The sequence below is a fragment of the Nematostella vectensis genome, chromosome 13 (genome assembly GCF_932526225.1).
Source record: "Nematostella vectensis chromosome 13, jaNemVect1.1, whole genome shotgun sequence".
Lineage (NCBI taxonomy): Eukaryota > Metazoa > Cnidaria > Anthozoa > Actiniaria > Edwardsiidae > Nematostella > Nematostella vectensis.
In genome coordinates, this window is record NC_064046.1 from 5,524,205 (window position 1) to 5,536,301 (window position 12,097).

Consider the following 12,097-nt stretch of genomic DNA (forward strand, 5'->3'; position numbering starts at 1 on the left):
TCTTTTGAATCGGCGATTTGCGTCTGCCAATGTGATGTACTAAGTTCGAAATACTACGTCAACGTCGGCCTTGTGGCCCAATGGATAAGGCGCCTGACTACGGATCAGGAGATTCCAGGTTCGAGTCCTGGCAGGGTCGCTGATTTTTGCCTACTTCTTTTGAATCGCCGAATTGCGTCTGCCAACGTAATGTACTATATTCGAAATTCTACGTCAACATCGGCCTTGAGGCCCAATGGATAAGGCGCCTGACTACGGATCAGGAGATTCCAGGTTCGAGTCCTGGCAGGGTCGCTGATTTTTGCCTACTTCTTTTGAATCGGCGAATTGCGTCTGCCAACGTAATGTACTATATTCGAAATTCAACGTCAACATCGGCCTTGAGGCCCAATGGATAAGGCGCCTGACTACGGATCAGGAGATTCCAGGTTCGAGTCCTGGCAGGGTCGCTGATTTTTTTACTCGTTCTTTTGAATCTTCGATTTGCGTCTGCCAACGTGATGTACTAAGTTCGAAATACTATGTCAACATCGGCCTTGTGGCCCAATGGATAAGGCGCCTGACTAAGGATCAGGAGATTCCAGGTTCGAGTCCTGGCAGGGTCGCTGATTTTTTTACTCGTTCTTTTGAATCGGCGATTTGCTTCTGCCAACGTGATGTACTAAGTTCGAAATACTATGTCAACGTCGGCCTTGTGGCCCAATGGATATGGCGTCTGACTACGGATCAGGAGATTCCAGGTTCGAGTCCTGGCAGGGTCGCTGATTTTTGCCTCCTTCTTTTGAATCGGCGAATTGCGTCTGCCAACGTAATGTACTAAAATCGGCCTTGTGGCCCAATGGATAAGGCGCCTGACTACGGATCAGGAGATTCCAGCTTCGAGTCCTGGCAGGGTCGCTGATTTTTTTACTCGTTCTTTTGAATCGGCGATTTGCTTCTGCCAACGTGATGTACTAAGTTCGAAATACTATGTCAACGTCGGCCTTGTGGCCCAATGGATATGGCGTCTGACTACGGATCAGGAGATTCCAGGTTCGAGTCCTGGCAGGGTCGCTGATTTTTGCCTCGTTCTTTTGAATCGGCGATTTGCGTCTGCCAACGTGATGTACTAAGTTCGAAATACTACGTCAACGTCGGCCTTGTGGCCCAATGGATAAGGCGCCTGACTACGGATCAGGAGATTCCAGGTTCGAGTCCTGGCAGGGTCGCTGATTTTTGCCTACTTCTTTTGAATCGCCGAATTGCGTCTGCCAACGTAATGTACTATATTCGAAATTCTACGTCAACATCGGCCTTGAGGCCCAATGGATAAGGCGCCTGACTACGGATCAGGAGATTCCAGGTTCGAGTCCTGGCAGGGTCGCTGATTTTTGCCTACTTCTTTTGAATCGGCGAATTGCGTCTGCCAACGTATATTACTAAGTTCGAAATACTACGTCGACATCGGCCCTGTTGCCCAATGGATAAGGCGCCTGACTACGGATCAGGAGATTCTAGGTTCGATTCCTGGCAGGATCGCTGATTTTTGCTTCCTTCTTCTTAATCGTGATAATTTTGTTTGCTGTTCTCCTTTATATGATGTAGTGTATAATTTTCCTTATTCGAGTCCCGGCAGGGTCCCTGTCTTTGCATAATATTTGATGTCAACGCTATTTGTTTTACGCGAGGTGATTTACTTATTCCAAAATTACAACATTAACCTCAGCCCTGTGGCCCAATATAAACGACGCCTGACTACGGATCAGGAGATTCCGTAACATCAGCCCTATGGCCCAATGGATAAGTCGCCTGAATAGGGATCAGGAGGTTCGAGGTTAGAGTCCTGGCAGGGTCTCTGATTTTTTCTTCCTTCTTTTCTATCCTGATCCTTGGCATAATAATTTTACTCCTGGCGATTTGCGTCTGGCAATGTGACGTACTAAGTTCGAAATAATACTTTAACGTCGGCCCTATGGCCCAATGGATAAGGCGCCTGACTACGGATCAGGAGATTCGAGGTTAGAGTCGTGGCAGGGTCTCTGATTTTTACTTCCTTCTTTTCTATCCTGATCCTTGGCATAATAATTTTACTCATGGCGATTTGCGTCTAGCAATGTGACGTACTAAGTTCGAAATACTACTTCAACGTCGGCCTTGTGGCCCAATGGATAAGGCGCCTGACTACGGATCAGGAGATTCGAGGTTAGAGTCGTGGCAGGGTCTCTGTTTTTTACTTCCATCTTTTATATCCTGATCCTTGGCATAAAAATTTTACTGCTGGTGATTTGCGTCTGCCAATGGGACGTACTAAGTTCGAGAATTTACTTCAACGTCGGCCTTGTGTCCCAATGGATAAGGCGCCTGACCTCGGATCAGGAGATTCCAGGTTCGAGTCCTGGCAGGGTCGCTGATTTTTGCCTCGTTCTTTTGAATCGGCGATTTGCGTCTGCCAACGTGATGTACTAAGTTCGAAATACTATGTCAACGTCGGCCTTGTGGCCCAATAGATAAGGAGTCTGACTACGGATCAGGAGATTCCAGGTTCGAGTCCTGGCAGGGTCGCTGATTTTTGCCTCCATCTTTTGAATCGGCGAATTGCGTCTGCCAACGTAATGTACTAAAATCGGAATACTACGTCAACATCGGCCTTGTTGCCCAATGGATAAGGCGCCTGACTACGGATCAGGAGATTCTAGGTTCGATTCCTGGCAGGATCGCTGATTTTTGCTTCCTTCTTCTTAATCGTGATAATTTTGTTTGCTGTTCGTCTTTTCTATGATTTAGTGTATAATTTTCCTTATTCGAGTCCCGGCAGGGTCCATGTCTTTGCATAATATTTGATGTTAACGCTATTTGTTTCACGCGAGGTGATTTACTTATTCCAAAATTACAACATTAATCTCAGCCCTGTGGCCCAATATAAACGACGCCTGACTACGGATCAGGAGATTCCGTAACATCAGCCCTATGGCCCAATGGATAAGTCGCCTGAATAGGGATCAGGAGATTCGAGGTTAAAGTCCTGGCAGGGTCTCTGATTTTTGCTTCCTTCTTCTCTTTCCTGATCCTTGGCATAATAATTTTACTCCTGGCGATTTGCGTCTGGCAATGTGACGTACTAAGTTCGAGATACTACTTTAACGTCGGCCTTGTGGCCAAATGGATAAGGCGCCTGACTACGGATCAGGAGATTCCAGATTCGAGTCCTGGCAGGGTCTCTGATTTTTGCTTCCTTCTTTTCTATCCTGATCCTTGGCATAAAAATTTTACTCCTGGCGATTTGCGTCTGCCAATGGGACGTACTAAGTTCGAGAATTTTCTTCAACGTCGGCCTTGTGGCCCAATGGATAAGGCGCCTGACCTCGGATCAGGAGATTCCAGGTTCGAGTCCTGGCAGGGTCGCTGATTTTTGCCTCGTTCTTTTGAATCGGCGATTTGCGTCTGCCAACGTGATGTACTAAGTTCGAAATACTATGTCAACATCGGCCTTGTGGCCCAATTTATAAGGCGCCTGACTAAGGATCAGGAGATTCCAGGTTCGAGTCCTGGCAGGGTCGCTGATTTTTTTACTCGTTCTTTTGAATCGGCGATTTGCTTCTGCCAACGTGATGTACTAAGTTCGAAATACTATGTGAACGTCGGCCTTGTGGCCAAATGGATAAGGCGCCTGACTACGGATCAGGAGATTCCAGGTTCGAGTCCTGGCAGGGTCGCTGATTTTTGCCTCGTTCTTTTGAATCGGCGATTTGCGTCTGCCAACGTGATGTACTAAGTTCGAAATACTACGTCAACGTCGGCCTTGTGGCCCAATGGATAAGGCGCCTGACTACGGATCAGGAGATTCCAGGTTCGAGTCCTGGCAGGGTCGCTGATTTTTGCCTACTTCTTTTGAATCGCCGAATTGCGTCTGCCAACGTAATGTACTATATTCGAAATTCTACGTCAACATCGGCCTTGAGGCCCAATGGATAAGGCGCCTGACTACGGATCAGGAGATTCTAGGTTCGATTCCTTGCAGGATCGCTGATTTTTGCTTCCTTCTTCTTAATCGTGATAATTTTGTTTGCTGTTCGCCTTTTCTATGATGTAGTGTATAATTTTCCTTATTCGAGTCCCGGCAGGGTCCATGTCTTTGCATAATATTTGATGTTAACGCTATTTGTTTAACGCGAGGTGATTTACTTATTCCAAAATTACAACATTAATCTCAGCCCTGTGGCCCAATATAAACGACGCCTGACTACGGATCAGGAGATTCCGTAACATCAGCCCTATGGCCCAATGGATAAGTCGCCTGAATAGGGATCAGGAGATTCGAGGTTAAAGTCCTGGCAGGGTCTCTGATTTTTGCTTCCTTCTTCTCTATCCTGATCCTTGGCATAATAATTTTACTCCTGGCGATTTGCGTCTGGCAATGTGACGTACTAAGTTTGAGATACTACTTTAACGTCGGCCTTGTGGCCCAATGGATAAGGCGCCTGACTACGGATCAGGAGATTCCAGGTTCGAGTCCTGGCAGGGTCTCTGATTTTTGCTTCCTTCTTTTCTATCCTGATCCTTGGCATAAAAATTTTACTCCTGGCGATTTGCGTCTGCCAATGGGACGTACTAAGTTCGAGAATTTACTTCAACGTCGGCCTTGTGGCCCAATGGATAAGGCGCCTGACCTCGGATCAGGAGATTCCAGGTTCGAGTGCTGGCAGGGTCGCTGATTTTTGCCTCGTTCTTTTGAATCGACGATTTGCGTCTGCCAACGTGATGTACTAAGTTCGAAATACTATGTCAACGTCGGCCTTGTGGCCCAATGGATAAGGCGCCTGACCTCGGATCAGGAGATTCCAGGTTCGAGTCCTGGCAGGGTCCCTGATTTTTGCCTCGTTCTTTTGAATCGGCGATTTGCGTCTGCCAGCGTGATGTACTAAGTTCGAAATACTACGTCAACGTCGGCCTTGTGGCCCAATGGATAAGGCGCCTGACTACGGATCAGGAGATTCCAGGTTCGAGTCCTGGCAGGGTCGCTGATTTTTGACTCCTTCTTTTGAATCGGCGAATTGCGTCTGCCAACGTAATGTACTATATTCGAAATTCAACGTCAACATCGGCCTTGAGGCCCAATGGATAAGGCGCCTGACTACGGATCAGGAGATTCCAGGTTCGAGTCCTGGCAGGGTCGCTGATTTTTTTACTCGTTCTTTTGAATCGGCGATTTGCGTCTGCCAACGTGATGTACTAAGTTCGAAATACTATGTCAACATCGGCCTTGTGGCCCAATGGATAAGGCGCCTGACTAAGGATCAGGAGATTCCAGGTTCGAGTCCTGGCAGGGTCGCTGATTTTTTTACTCGTTCTTTTGAATCGGCGATTTGCTTCTGCCAACGTGATACACTAAGTTCGAAATACTATGTCAACGTCGGCCTTGTGGCCCAATGGATATGGCGTCTGACTACGGATCAGGAGATTCCAGGTTCGAGTCCTGGCAGGGTCGCTGATTTTTGCCTCCTTCTTTTGAATCGGCGAATTGCGTCTGCCAACGTAATGTACTAAAATCGGCCTTGTGGCCCAATGGATAAGGCGCCTGACTACGGATCAGGAGATTCCAGCTTCGAGTCCTGGCAGGGTCGCTGATTTTTTTACTCGTTCTTTTGAATCGGCGATTTGCTTCTGCCAACGTGATGTACTAAGTTCGAAATACTATGTCAACGTCGGCCTTGTGGCCCAATGGATATGGCGTCTGACCACGGATCAGGAGATTCCAGGTTCGAGTCCTGGCAGGGTCGCTGATTTTTGCCTCGTTCTTTTGAATCGGCGATTTGCGTCTGCCAACGTGATGTACTAAGTTCGAAATACTACGTCAACGTCGGCCTTGTGGCCCAATGGATAAGGCGCCTGACTACGGATCAGGAGATTCCAGGTTCGAGTCCTGGCAGGGTCGCTGATTTTTGCCTACTTCTTTTGAATCGCCGAATTGCGTCTGCCAATGTAATGTACTATATTCGAAATTCTACGTCAACATCGGCCTTGTTGCCCAATGGATAAGGCGCCTGACTACGGATCAGGAGATTCTAGGTTCGATTCCTGGCAGGATCGCTGATTTTTGCTTCCTTCTTCTTAATCGTGATAATTTTGTTTGCTGTTCGTCTTTTCTATGATGTAGTGTATAATTTTCCTTATTCGAGTCCCGGCAGGGTCCATGTCTTTGCATAATATTTGATGTTAACGCTATTTGTTTCACGCGAGGTGATTTACTTATTCCAAAATTACAACATTAATCTCAGCCCTGTGGCCCAATATAAACGACGCCTGACTACGGATCAGGAGATTCCGTAACATCAGCCCTATGGCCCAATGGATAAGTCGCCTGAATAGGGATCAGGAAATTCGAGGTTAAAGTCCTGGCAGGGTCTCTGATTTTTGCTTCCTTCTTCTCTATCCTGATCCTTGGCATAATAATTTTACTCCTGGCGATTTGCGTCTGGCAATGTGACGTACTAAGTTGGAGATACTACTTTAACGTCGGCCTTGTGGCCCAATGGATAAGGCGCCTGACTAAGGATCAGGAGATTCCAGGTTCGAGTCCTGGCAGGGTCTCTGATTTTTGCTTCCTTCTTTTCTATCCTGATCCTTGGCATAAAAATTTTACTCCTGGCGATTTGCGTCTGCCAATGGGACGTACTAAGTTCGAGAATTTACTTCAACGTCGGCCTTGTGGCCCAATGGATAAGGCGCCTGACCTCGGATCAGGAGATTCCAGGTTCGAGTGCTGGCAGGGTCGCTGATTTTTGCCTCGTTCTTTTGAATCGACGATTTGCGTCTGCCAACGTGATGTACTAAGTTCGAAATACTATGTCAACGTCGGCCTTGTGGCCCAATGGATAAGGCGCCTGACTACGGATCAGGAGATTCCAGGTTCGAGTCCTGGCAGGGTCGCTGATTTTTGACTCCTTCTTTTGAATCGGCGAATTGCGTCTGCCAACGTAATGTACTATATTCGAAATTCTACGTCAACATCGGCCTTGAGGCCCAATGGATAAGGCGCCTGACTACGGATCAGGAGATTCCAGGTTCGAGTCCTGGCAGGGTCGCTGATTTTTTAACTCGTTCTTTTGAATCGGCGATTTGCGTCTGCCAACGTGATGTACTAAGTTCGAAATACTATGTCAACATCGGCCTTGTGGCCCAATGGATAAGGCGCCTGACTAAGGATCAGGAGATTCCAGGTTCGAGTCCTGGCAGGGTCGCTTATTTTTTATTACTCGTTCTTTTGAATCGGCGATTTGCTTCTGCCAACGTGATGTACTAAGTTCGAAATACTATGTCAACGTCGGCCTTGTGGCCCAATGGATATGGCGTCTGACTACGGATCAGGAGATTCCAGGTTCGAGTCCTTGCAGGGTCGCTGATTTTTGCCTCCTTCTTTTGAATCGGCGAATTGCGTCTGCCAACGTAATGTACTAAAATCGGCCTTGTGGCCCAATGGATAAGGCGACTGACTACGGATCAGGAGATTCTAGGTTCGATTCCTGGCAGGATCGCTGATTTTTGCTTCCTTCTTCTTAATCGTGATAATTTTGTTTGCTCTTCGTCTTTTCTATGATGTAGTGTATAATTTTCCTTATTCGAGTCCCGGCAGGGTCCATGTCTTTGCATAATATTTGATGTTAACGCTATTTGTTTCACGCGAGGTGATTTACTTATTCCAAAATTACAACATTAATCTCAGCCCTGTGGCCCAATATAAACGACGCCTGACTACGGATCAGGAGATTCCGTAACATCAGCCCTATGGCCCAATGGATAAGTCGCCTGAATAGGGATCAGGAGATTCGAGGTTAGAGTCCTGGCAGGGTCTCTGATTTTTTCTTCCTTCTTTTCTATCCTGATCCTTGGCATAATAATTTTACTCCTGGCGATTTGCTTCTGTCAATGTGACGTACTAAGTTCGAAATACTACTTTAACGTTGGCCTTGTGGCCCAATGGATAAGGCGCCTGACTACGGATCAGGAGATTCCAGGTTTGAGTCCTGGCAGGGTCGCTGATTTTTGCCTACTTCTTTTGAATCGCCGAATTGCGTCTGCCAACGTAATGTACTATATTCTAAATTCTACGTCAACATCGGCCTTGAGGCCCAATGGATAAGGCGCCTGACTACGGATCAGGAGATTCCAGGTTCGAGTCCTGGCAGGGTCGCTGATTTTTGCCTCCTTCTTTTGAATCGGCGAATTGCGTCTGCCAACGTAATGTACTAAAATCGGCCTTGTGGCCCAATGGATAAGGCGCCTGACTACGGATCAGGAGATTCTAGGTTCGATTCCTGGCAGGATCGCTGATTTTTGCTTCCTTCTTCTTAATCGTGATAATTTTGTTTGCTCTTTGTCCTTTCTATGATGTAGTGTATAATTTTCCTTATTCGAGTCCCGGCAGGGTCCATGTCTTTGCATAATATTTGATGTTAACGCTATTTGTTTCACGCGAGGTGATTTACTTATTCCAAAATTACAACATCAATCTCAGCCCTGTGGCCCAATATAAACGACGCCTGACTACGGATCAGGAGATTCCGTAACATCAGCCCTATGGCCCAATGGATAAGTCGCCTGAATAGGGATCAGGAGATTCGAGGTTAGAGTCCTGGCAGGGTCTCTGATTTTTTCTTCCTTCTTTTCTATCCTGATCCTTGGCATAATAATTTTACTCCTGGCGATTTGCTTCTGTCAATGTGACGTACTAAGTTCGAAATACTACTTTAACGTCGGCCTTGTGGCCCAATGGATAAGGCGCCTGACTACGGATCAGGAGATTCGAGGTTAGAGTCGTGGCAGGGTCTCTGATTTTTAATTCCTTCTTTTCTATCCTGATCCTTGGCATAAAAATTTTACTCCTGGCGATTTGCGTCTGCCAATGGGACGTACTAAGTTCGAGAATTTACTTCAACGTCGGCCTTGTGGCCCAATGGATAAGGCGCCTGACCTCGGATCAGGAGATTCCAGGTTCGAGTGCTGGCAGGGTCGCTGATTTTTGCCTCGTTCTTTTGAATCGACGATTTGCTTCTGCCAACGTGATGTACTAAGTTCGAAATACTATGTCAACGTCGGCCTTGTGGCCCAATGGATAAGGCGCCTGACTACGGATCAGGAGATTCCAGGTTCGAGTCCTGGCAGGGTCGCTGATTTTTGACTCCTTCTTTTGAATCGGCGAATTGCGTCTGCCAACGTAATGTACTATATTCGAAATTCTACGTCAACATCGGCCTTGAGGCCCAATGGATAAGGCGCCTGACTACGGATCAGGAGATTCCAGGTTCGAGTCCTGGCAGGGTCGCTGATTTTTTAACTCGTTCTTTTGAATCGGCGATTTGCGTCTGCCAACGTGATGTACTAAGTTCGAAATACTATGTCAACATCGGCCTTGTGGCCCAATGGATAAGGCGCCTGACTAAGGATCAGGAGATTCCAGGTTCGAGTTGGCAGGGTCGCTGATTTTTTTACTCGTTCTTTTGAATCGGCGATTTGCTTCTGCCAACGTGATGTACTAAGTTCGAAATACTATGTCAACGTCGGCCTTGTGGCCCAATGGATATGGCGTCTGACTACGGATCAGGAGATTCCAGGTTCGAGTCCTGGCAGGGTCGCTGATTTTTGCCTCCTTCTTTTGAATCGGCGAATTGCGTCTGCCAACGTAATGTACTAAAATCGGCCTTGTGGCCCAATGGATAAGGCGCCTGACTACGGATCAGGAGATTCTAGGTTCGATTCCTGGCAGGATCGCTGATTTTTGCTTCCTTCTTCTTAATCGTGATAATTTTGTTTGCTCTTCGTCTTTTCTATGATGTAGTGTATAATTTTCCTTATTCGAGTCCCGGCAGGGTCCTTGTCTTTGCATAATATTTGATGTTAACGCTATTTGTTTCACGCGAGGTGATTTACTTATTCCAAAATTACAACATTAATCTCAGCCCTGTGGCCCAATATAAACGACGCCTGACTACGGATCAGGAGATTCCGTAACATCAGCCCTATGGCCCAATGGATAAGTCGCCTGAATAGGGATCAGGAGATTCGAGGTTAGAGTCCTGGCAGGGTCTCTGATTTTTTCTTCCTTCTTTTCTATCCTGATCCTTGGCATAATAATTTTACTCCTGGCGATTTGCTTGTGTCAATGTGACGTACTAAGTTCGAAATACTACTTTAACGTCGGCCTTGTGGCCCAATGGATAAGGCGCCTGACTACGGATCAGGAGATTCCAGGTTTGAGTCCTGGCAGGGTCGCTGATTTTTGCCTACTTCTTTTGAATCGCCGAATTGCGTCTGCCAACGTAATGTACTATATTCGAAATTCTACGTCAACATCGGCCTTGAGGCCCAATGGATAAGGCGCCTGACTACGGATCAGGAGATTCCAGGTTCGAGTCCTGGCAGGGTCGCTGATTTTTGCCTCCTTCTTTTGAATCGGCGAATTGCGTCTGCCAACGTAATGTACTAAAATCGGCCTTGTGGCCCAATGGATAAGGCGCCTGACTACGGATCAGGAGATTCTAGGTTCGATTCCTGGCAGGATCGCTGATTTTTGCTTCCTTCTTCTTAATCGTGATAATTTTGTTTGCTCTTCGTCTTTTCTATGATGTAGTGTATAATTTTCCTTATTCGAGTCCCGGCAGGGTCCATGTCTTTGCATAATATTTGATGTTAACGCTATTTGTTTCACGCGAGGTGATTTACTTATTCCAAAATTACAACATCAATCTCAGCCCTGTGGCCCAATATAAACGACGCCTGACTACGGATCAGGAGATTCCGTAACATCAGCCCTATGGCCCAATGGATAAGTCGCCTGAATAGGGATCAGGAGATTCGAGGTTAGAGTCCTGGCAGGGTCTCTGATTTTTTCTTCCTTCTTTTCTATCCTGATCCTTGGCATAATAATTTTACTCCTGGCGATTTGCTTCTGTCAATGTGACGTACTAAGTTCGAAATACTACTTTAACGTCGGCCTTGTGGCCCAATGGATAAGGCGCCTGACTACGGATCAGGAGATTCGAGGTTAGAGTCATGGCAGGGTCTCTGATTTTTAATTCCTTCTTTTCTATCCTGATCCTTGGCATAAAAATTTTACTCCTGGCGATTTGCGTCTGCCAATGGGACGTACTAAGTTCGAGAATTTACTTCAACGTCGGCCTTGTGGCCCAATGGATAAGGCGCCTGACCTCGGATCAGGAGATTTCACGTTCGAGTGATGGCAGGGTCGCTGATTTTTGCCTTGTTCTTTTGAATCGGCGATTTGCGTCTGCCAACGTGATGTACTAAGTTCGAAATACTACGTCAACGTCGGCCTTGTGGCCCAATAGATAAGGCGCCTGACTACGGATCAGGAGATTCCAGGTTCGAGTCCTGGCAGGGTCGCTGATTTTTGCCTCCTTCTTTTGAATCGGCGAATTGCGTCTGCCAACGTAATGTACTTTATTCGAAATTCTACGTCAACATCGGCCTTGTGGCCCAATGGATAAGGCGCCTGACTACGGATCAGGAGATTCCAGGTTCGAGTCCTGGCAGGGTCGCTGATTTTTTTACTCGTTCTTTTGAATCGGCGATTTGCGTCTGCCAACGTGATGTACTAAGTTCGAAATACTATGTCAACATCGGCCTTGTGGCCCAATGGATAAGGCGCCTGACTAAGGATCAGGAGATTCCAGGTTCGAGTCCTGGCAGGGTCGCTGATTTTTTTACTCGTTCTTTTGAATCGGCGATTTGCTTCTGCCAACGTGATACACTAAGTTCGAAATACTATGTCAACGTCGGCCTTGTGGCCCAATGGATATGGCGTCTGACTACGGATCAGGAGATTCCAGGTTCGAGTCCTGGCAGGGTCGCTGATTTTTGCCTCCTTCTTTTGAATCGGCGAATTGCGTCTGCCAACGTAATGTACTAAAATCGGCCTTGTGGCCCAATGGATAAGGCGCCTGACTACGGATCAGGAGATTCCAGCTTCGAGTCCTGGCAGGGTCGCTGATTTTTTTACTCGTTCTTTTGAATCGGCGATTTGCTTCTGCCAACGTGATGTACTAAGTTCGAAATACTATGTCAACGTCGGCCTTGTGGCCCAATGGATATGGCGTCTGACCAC

The 12,097-nt window shown here is 46.9% G+C and overlaps 22 non-coding genes across 22 annotated transcripts; all 22 read left to right on the plus strand.

Annotated features, from left to right (window-relative positions):
- The first annotated feature begins 66 nt into the window (after positions 1-66).
- On the plus strand, positions 67-139 carry Trnar-acg. The gene has a single exon. It is a non-coding gene; the product is annotated as a tRNA-Arg (tRNA).
- Positions 140-532: 393 nt separating this feature from the next.
- Positions 533-605, plus strand: Trnal-aag. Its single transcript has one exon. It is a non-coding gene; the product is annotated as a tRNA-Leu (tRNA).
- A 530-nt stretch (positions 606-1,135) lies between these two features.
- On the plus strand, positions 1,136-1,208 carry Trnar-acg. The gene has a single exon. It is a non-coding gene; the product is annotated as a tRNA-Arg (tRNA).
- Positions 1,209-2,313: 1,105 nt separating this feature from the next.
- Positions 2,314-2,386, plus strand: Trnar-ucg. The gene has a single exon. It is a non-coding gene; the product is annotated as a tRNA-Arg (tRNA).
- A 922-nt stretch (positions 2,387-3,308) lies between these two features.
- On the plus strand, positions 3,309-3,381 carry Trnar-ucg. The gene has a single exon. It is a non-coding gene; the product is annotated as a tRNA-Arg (tRNA).
- An 82-nt stretch (positions 3,382-3,463) lies between these two features.
- Trnar-acg lies at positions 3,464-3,536 on the plus strand. The gene has a single exon. It is a non-coding gene; the product is annotated as a tRNA-Leu (tRNA).
- Positions 3,537-3,619: 83 nt separating this feature from the next.
- On the plus strand, positions 3,620-3,692 carry Trnar-acg. The gene has a single exon. It is a non-coding gene; the product is annotated as a tRNA-Arg (tRNA).
- An 82-nt stretch (positions 3,693-3,774) lies between these two features.
- On the plus strand, positions 3,775-3,847 carry Trnar-acg. Its single transcript has one exon. It is a non-coding gene; the product is annotated as a tRNA-Arg (tRNA).
- A 583-nt stretch (positions 3,848-4,430) lies between these two features.
- On the plus strand, positions 4,431-4,503 carry Trnar-acg. The gene has a single exon. It is a non-coding gene; the product is annotated as a tRNA-Arg (tRNA).
- Positions 4,504-4,614: 111 nt separating this feature from the next.
- Trnar-ucg lies at positions 4,615-4,687 on the plus strand. The gene has a single exon. It is a non-coding gene; the product is annotated as a tRNA-Arg (tRNA).
- An 82-nt stretch (positions 4,688-4,769) lies between these two features.
- Trnar-ucg lies at positions 4,770-4,842 on the plus strand. Its single transcript has one exon. It is a non-coding gene; the product is annotated as a tRNA-Arg (tRNA).
- Positions 4,843-4,924: 82 nt separating this feature from the next.
- Positions 4,925-4,997, plus strand: Trnar-acg. Its single transcript has one exon. It is a non-coding gene; the product is annotated as a tRNA-Arg (tRNA).
- Positions 4,998-5,235: 238 nt separating this feature from the next.
- Trnal-aag lies at positions 5,236-5,308 on the plus strand. The gene has a single exon. It is a non-coding gene; the product is annotated as a tRNA-Leu (tRNA).
- A 530-nt stretch (positions 5,309-5,838) lies between these two features.
- On the plus strand, positions 5,839-5,911 carry Trnar-acg. The gene has a single exon. It is a non-coding gene; the product is annotated as a tRNA-Arg (tRNA).
- Positions 5,912-6,494: 583 nt separating this feature from the next.
- Positions 6,495-6,567, plus strand: Trnal-aag. The gene has a single exon. It is a non-coding gene; the product is annotated as a tRNA-Leu (tRNA).
- A 111-nt stretch (positions 6,568-6,678) lies between these two features.
- Trnar-ucg lies at positions 6,679-6,751 on the plus strand. The gene has a single exon. It is a non-coding gene; the product is annotated as a tRNA-Arg (tRNA).
- Positions 6,752-6,833: 82 nt separating this feature from the next.
- On the plus strand, positions 6,834-6,906 carry Trnar-acg. Its single transcript has one exon. It is a non-coding gene; the product is annotated as a tRNA-Arg (tRNA).
- Positions 6,907-7,144: 238 nt separating this feature from the next.
- On the plus strand, positions 7,145-7,217 carry Trnal-aag. Its single transcript has one exon. It is a non-coding gene; the product is annotated as a tRNA-Leu (tRNA).
- Positions 7,218-8,915: 1,698 nt separating this feature from the next.
- Trnar-ucg lies at positions 8,916-8,988 on the plus strand. Its single transcript has one exon. It is a non-coding gene; the product is annotated as a tRNA-Arg (tRNA).
- An 82-nt stretch (positions 8,989-9,070) lies between these two features.
- Trnar-acg lies at positions 9,071-9,143 on the plus strand. Its single transcript has one exon. It is a non-coding gene; the product is annotated as a tRNA-Arg (tRNA).
- A 2,315-nt stretch (positions 9,144-11,458) lies between these two features.
- Positions 11,459-11,531, plus strand: Trnar-acg. Its single transcript has one exon. It is a non-coding gene; the product is annotated as a tRNA-Arg (tRNA).
- Positions 11,532-11,614: 83 nt separating this feature from the next.
- Trnal-aag lies at positions 11,615-11,687 on the plus strand. Its single transcript has one exon. It is a non-coding gene; the product is annotated as a tRNA-Leu (tRNA).
- Positions 11,688-12,097: the final 410 nt, after the last annotated feature.